This window comes from Camelus ferus, chromosome 15 (assembly GCF_009834535.1).
Source record: "Camelus ferus isolate YT-003-E chromosome 15, BCGSAC_Cfer_1.0, whole genome shotgun sequence".
Taxonomy (NCBI): domain Eukaryota; kingdom Metazoa; phylum Chordata; class Mammalia; order Artiodactyla; family Camelidae; genus Camelus; species Camelus ferus.
The window spans coordinates 11425776-11433117 of NC_045710.1; positions in this window are offsets into that span (position 1 = coordinate 11425776).

Here is a 7342-nt window from a genome sequence, read left to right on the forward strand (position 1 = left end):
AAATTTTCACTGAAGCAAATACAACCCAACTATAGACAGAAAGAGGCCTCCAGTCTCTAGGCGGCATTGTCACCAAATCAGTGGAGGATTCACTGTAAAACATACAGCCAAAGTGTCTGTTCTTATAAACGGATCCAGAGGAAGGTCTTAGCTTCACATGGTCTTTTTAAATAAAAAAGACATATCTTGTATATCTTTTAATATGTAGTTTTAAAATCCAATTGAATTGTACCTTAATTACTTCGAAGTTTTAGACTTGGTACAGTCTCTTTTATAAAACAGCCCAAGAAGTTTTTATTTACTTTCTATTTGAAAAACATTTCACTTTAAGAAAAAAGCTTACTATATGTATGCGTGTTTTAATTATGCTCTGTTCAAAGCATAATTAGATACCATGAGTTCTAATTAGGTACTGAGCTTTTATTTTCATTCTTTTGTATGCTGTTGAGTATGTGCAGCTGTTTATGTTAAAGACCTGACTCTTTCTTAATTAGTTTCCACCCATTCTGATCTTTCTCTGAAATAATAAGCCCCATCATCTACTGTGTACAGATAAATATGTGCAATTTTCTAAGAGATAAAGATTTTCAAAGGAATTGAATTTGTGAACTTAATAAAATAGCACTTTTCTAGGTGTTTTACCTGTGATGCTTGGGTTAAAGTTTCATAGATCTTTGTCATTATTATGAATGCTTAGGAACTAGTGTTTTTTTGGTTTTTTTTTTTTAATAATACCCAGTGGAGTTTCTTGAGAGCATATTGTCCCACTTGCTTCTCATGCCATTCCTACAAGGTAGATATTACCTTCCCCACTTTAGACACTACTTGGACTGGGATTAAACTATACATAAGACCTGCCTGATTCAAAAACTCATGTCCTTTCTGAAATATCAACTATTATCATTAGAAATTAAAATTTAGAATGTAAAATGAGAACATACCACATCTACAAGTATGCACACATTTGGGTGCATATAATGTGAAGTAAACAGTTTTTGTTGCTGGAAAGAAATCATAATGAGACTAATTGAACCATAAAAACAGATGTTTTTCGGCCTGTTTTAAATATTGAAGGGACCAGGCACTGTGAAACTACAGGAACATTCTTTTATTCTCTCAATAATGGGAAACACTAAGCAGTGATCATCTTTTCATTTGCTTTTTCAGCAGTAAAAATAGTCATGAGTTGAAAAGAAACACATTTCTCTATGTTTAATCAAAAGAGGAATACCTAGGATATGTCAGTAAGTAAAAGCAAATTAATTGCATAACCATCTGCAACATTGCCAATGACCCCCCACCAAAGAAAAATGCATCAAGACTTTCCACTTTGTGTGGTAGTATCTCTATGCCAACAAAAAGTTTTTTTAGGCTTATCTTTGCTCAGCAGGCTACATTACACTTCCATGAATAACACTACTGATTTTTTAATAGGAGATATAATTCTTAAAGCCAAAAGTTAGACCCAAGAGCAATATCAAAATAGTTGTCTTCTATCAAAAGGACATAGTTACATAGTCTGTATTTTGACATCTGTAACATTTGGATGTTACCTCATGGATCTAGCATTAGGAAGAATAAATACAAGAAAGCTATTTTGGTGCCTGATACACAGTAAGTTCCTGCAGTGGGTTGAATGGCGGTCCCCAAAAAAGACATGCCCATGCCCTGATTTCTGTAATCTGTGAAGGTTACCTTATTTGGAAAAAAGGTCTTTGCAGATTTATGTTAAGAATCCTGAGATGAAGAGATCAATTCAATTGGATTTTAAAACTACGTATCAAAGTGGCTTTCTAAGTCCAATGGCAAGTGTTCTTATAAGAGAAAGAGGACATTGATAAACAGATGTGAAGATGGAGGCAGAAATTGGGGTTGCCACAAACCAAGGATACCAAGGAATTCCTTTGGCCACTAGAGCTAGAAGAAGCAAAAAAAGGGTTTTACCCTAGAACCTCCAGAGGGGGTGTAGCCCTCCCTACACATTTATATCAGAAGCTTGGCTTCTAGAACTGTAAGTGAATTTTTTTTCTGTTTCAAGCCACCCTGTTGTGGTAATTTGTCAGAGTAGTGGTGGGAAACTATTATAGTTCTCACATGGTAGTTATTAATAACTAGGTTAAAGTCATTGCTATGCCTTCCTGTTGGTTTAATTCAATGACTCTCAATCTTCAATGCACATTTAAATCATCTGGGAAGCTCCTAAAACATGCATGCCTAGATCCCACCCCCTGAGATTCTGGTTTAATAGTTAGGGGATAGGGAAGATATGAATCTCAGCAGTTTTTAAAATCTCTCAGGTAAATATAATGTAAGTCAAATGTTGAGATTCACTGTTAACATTGCTATTCAGATCCTGTCTTCCCTGTTAGATTTTGAGCTCTATCAGGACAAGAGCTATGTTTGAATTGTTCCTACCAAACACAGTACCTGACATATAATAATGTATTTGTTGAATGAATGAATGTCTAACCCTCTGACATATGTTTATTCAAATGTGAAAAATGAGTGAAATATAGTTTCTAACCTCAAGCAGTTCTTGATCATGATAAGAGGAAGAGAAGGCAGATTAGGGTACAGAAGGGAGGCCGTGTAGGAACAATAACAATTACAGCAAGGAGAATCATATTCAGCTTTAAATAATAGAAACCCTAAAATCACAGGGGATTAAATAAGTAAAGTTTCTCTCATACATAAAAGAAATCTAGTAGTAGTCTAGAACTGGTAAGATTCAAAGTCATTATGCACCTGAGATTCTCTCTTGTTCCTCTTTATTTCTCAGCATACAGCTCCTAATTCATGGCCCACTAGGGCTATCTAAGTTCCACAGGGAACAAGTGCATTTGCAGCCAGAAGGAAGAGATGAAAAAGGACAAGCACATCCCTTCAAAGACCCCTCTAGTGCACCTGACATGACACTCCCATCGGTATCCCAATAACCACAATTTAGTCATGTGAGCATCTCTATCGATAAGAGAGGCTGAGAATATTACTTTATTTTAGGCAGTCATGTACCCAGCTAAAAATTGGGAGTTCTATATATTATTAAAGAAAATGGATATTTAGAGAAATGAATGAAAGAAAATAGGTATTTAGAGGAATGAATTACTATCTCTACCATATAATTAACTCCAATGGAACAGAGATACTGTGCTATAATAAAGGTCCATAATACTTTGGAAGGATAGGGAAAGGAGCTAAAATTCCAACTGTAAGCATCAGGGAAGGCTTCATGTAAAAGGTATCATTTGAGTCATTAAATATAAAAAGAATAACAGGCAAATAAAAGGTGCTTGAGGCAAAGGAAATATTGTGAATAAAAGCATAGATACAGGGAGATACATAGTATATATTAGAAAAAGTACATCTAGTAAAGAGCATTCTGTTGTGGAAAGAGAACAAGAATTTTGAATTACAGAAACAAAGTTTGAATCACTCCTCACATTACTTAATAGTTGGGTAATGCCCATTTGTGAGATTAAGATGAAAATATGAAAAACAGTTTATAAATAATAAAGTTGGAAAAATATATATGATAAAGATGGAACAGAAGTCCCAATCAGTGGGAGGGGCATAATTGTTGCACTAAGACTTTGGGGTTTATTCTGCTAGTAACAGTAGGAAAACTGAGTATATTAATAAAAATCATACTGTTCCTTCTTTAGGGAAAGTCCATTTGGTAACTTTGATTATAAACTTTGGTGATTTCAATAATTAGAAAAAAGCTATTTGTTGCAATGGGGAAATCTACATACCACCCCAGAATTCTTTTACACCATTTTATTCCTCCTTACAGCTTTAAAACCCGTCCAGCAGACACATGCAGAAAAATCTGTTTGAAAATTATAAGTGAAAGATGTTTTATAAATTCCAGATGGAATTTGGTCTTTACTCAGATCAAATATGAAAAGACATCCAGGCACCAGGATAGATATCTAGCAAGTAAATTCTCTCTGACTTTGTGAATAGAAATTTTCTGCATTTTACTAACTGAATATTAATGCAGAAGCTAAGCAGTTATGCTGTTATGGGGAAGGGGCAGAGAAAGCGGAAAAATGCTGAAAGGTTACCATTATTTATTGAGAGCTACAACGTAATAGGCACAGTGCCAGATATATTCAATGTCTCATTATACCCAACGTCCTTATGACCTAAATATAACTGAAGTGCAGTAAGGTTAAGTGTCTTGCCTAAATCATTGGATGACCAAGACTCAAAATCCAAAGTCTGTCTTACTCAAAAGTATTTTCTTTTTCTATACAGGTGATATGCACTTTCTTGCCCAACCAATAACTCACTAATTCCCATTTCACTCTTAATTCTTCACTTTCAATTTATTCCAGCTAACTTTTGACCAAAACCTCTCTCTCTTCTTCTATTTCCCCAGATGTTTTTAATTTCAATATTCACTGATTTTTTTCCTCCATTTCCAAATTACCTCATTTCCTGATTTATAATGTAATATAATATAAACATTTCAAAATTTAAGAAAAAAATTTACCAAAGGAGTTAACATGTACCACTTTGAAAGCTCCCCAGTTTTTACTGTCCTTGGCATAAACAGCCACTGATGAATTATAAATTCCATCCATTCTCTTTCCTGCAGGCTTGCTTATGCATCAGTGGTGAGCTGAGAAATACCTGACAACTCTCTTCGCTCAAAAGAAAAACTCAGATCGATGTAGGCACTAAGTCCATTTTATACCACCTAATAGAGAATGTATTTATTCAAAAAGTATTTACAAGATAACTACTGTGAGTCGGGAACATATAGTTCTTATCACAATTTGTCACTTATGTTCCCCATGCTCCTAATCTATCTTTCCAACTTTGCCTTCCATCTCTCCATCAAAGGCAATTGCAAATGACTAATATTAGACCACCATAATTCTCTAAACACACTCCAGGTTTTCCCAATCTGAAGTTTCATTTACTGCTTTCTCTCTACCCAGGAGCCTTTCTCACATCTCACCTTATAGAAATCTTTTCACAATCTATTTCGTATTACTGATTTGAGCATACATGTGTGTCTGTCCAAGCAGAGTACTAGAATGTTCAGTCTTCTTATCTATAATCTTTGCAGTTCTGCAGGTCTATGGTTTCTGAACCCTCTCTTGAATATGTTTTTATCTCTAGCAGTCAATTGGCACATCATTTGCTGCCTTGTATTATTACTGTATTTCCATATTTATGTTTTATCTTTCCAAATGAGGAAAAGAGGAAAGGACCTTAAATTTATCTGCTGCTGAGCATAGAAGAGTACTAAATACACAGGGTACTCACAACATATTTGGTTTACTCTCCTGACCATTCACGGGAAACCAAAATAAGAAATTAGTATCTCTGGTTCCTTTAAAACAAATTCTTTATGAAAATAAAATGAATGCATGAATATTGGACTCTTCTATCAATTCACACAAATGCTCAGTTTAGCACATTTTAAGCAACACTTTCTAAATTTTTAATTTTGAGTATTAAAGAAGTCAGCTCCAATGTGCTAGGTGATCTTCCTCAGCATTTTTGCACAGCCAGCAAAGGTATAGGGAGCCTACACTGAACATTAGGTTTCACGATCTCAACCTATCTAACCAAAGTTGTCTCCTCACTAATGCCCACTCCTGCCCCACTGCCCATCCAGATTCTCAGACCAAAATAGTTGAATTATCTAACCTGTGCACATGACCATACCAAATACTTCTATCAAACTGACTTTCCCACAAAGTTCCACAAAAGGCACTTTTTGGAAAAGATGTTTTCCATGCATACTCAGAAATAGATATTAAAGAACAGGTATTAAAATGTTTTTTAAGCTGGAATTGAAAGCATTCCAAAAGATGATCAAATGGTCTGAATATTTGAGAAATAAATGCACAGGTGCTTACATTAACTATCGGATACACCATCTAGATAATCCCCCCTTGGCTTTGCTCAAGCAAAGTTTTCAATTTGTAGATCTTACAAGATTAAACACTAGTCTGGCCTTTTATATATACATTTTTGAATAACTGTGCCTACCCCCCCTTGAGCCTGCTTTAGCAAACAATTTTAAAAGATTACATGCTCAGTTAAGATGATTCTGGAAAAAGAAAAAAAAACAAATTCTCAAACCATGAAATATTTTTACCTCAAAGCTAAAATTTTTATGGAATAATAAAGAATAACAATAAAATCTCAAAGGCAGTTATTGTTATTTATCACATGGATGAATGTAAATCCTCATGCCAAAGCATGCAACTACATGTACGTTTCCACATTTCACTTCTTCTCACAGGAAGAAGTGGGATGATTAGTCAAATGAGGACTACTGAAGGGAAAAAAGCCTTGAAAGACACAAGTAATAACAATAACCACCCCGTCTACGGAATTCTGTTACAGCAGTGAGGACAGACTAAGTTCCTTTCCCTCCTCCTCAACACTCCCTGGTTCCAGCAGTAAACACTTCCAGTTATTTCAACTGTTTTTGTTAGGTTTTCATCCATATTTCTGAATAAAGTGCTTATACTGCTCTTCCTTGATTTATCAATTTAGAAATTAACTATTCATTTTCAATTATGGTAGATCAATATTTAACATACTTAGAACTGCTACTCCTACATCTGTTTCCCTCCCTCCCTCTTTCTGGTAAAATTGTAACTTAATTCTGGCTAATTTAGTAGTCAGTCCTTAAATTACTATTACTTTATACTTATTAGTTATCAAGCTAAATAGTGTACCAATATTTTATCCCTTTATTTGTGTATGGTTCCCTTTCCACACGGATTTAATAATTGCCAGTTCTTCTCTTGATTAATTTTCTGAATATTTTCATTCATTATATCCAAACGTCCCTTTAGATGTGTCATGTACTTACTGTACAATTTTCAAATGTTCAAGGATTTCAAAACATATCAGTTCCTTTTCTTCCTGACAGTCTCTCTCCAGAGCCCCCCTGCTCTGCTCTGGACTGGTTGCTCTCCAGGCCTGTGACAGACTCATCCTCTTTGGTCTTTCTTTTCCCATTATCCTGATCTCTTCTTGAAAATTCCATGATAGACCCGTGATTTTCTCTATCCTATGATCCTTTTAAAAATTTAGTATCTATACTCCAGTAGCTTTCTAATAAAAATGCATGAAAGGTAAATTTCCTGCAAATTTGATACTGAAATTATTTTTATTGTAAATTTATATTTGATTAAAAGCTTGGCTTATTATAGGATTCTAAGTAGTACATTATTTCCCATCAGGTTCTTGAAGGCATTGCTCCCTGTCTTTCTCTTTCCAGTTTGTAATAGTGTACTTCCTGTAGGCCCACTCTTTATTATTTGGTATGGTGGTGTTTTATTTTTTTTTCTTTAAGTATCTACTG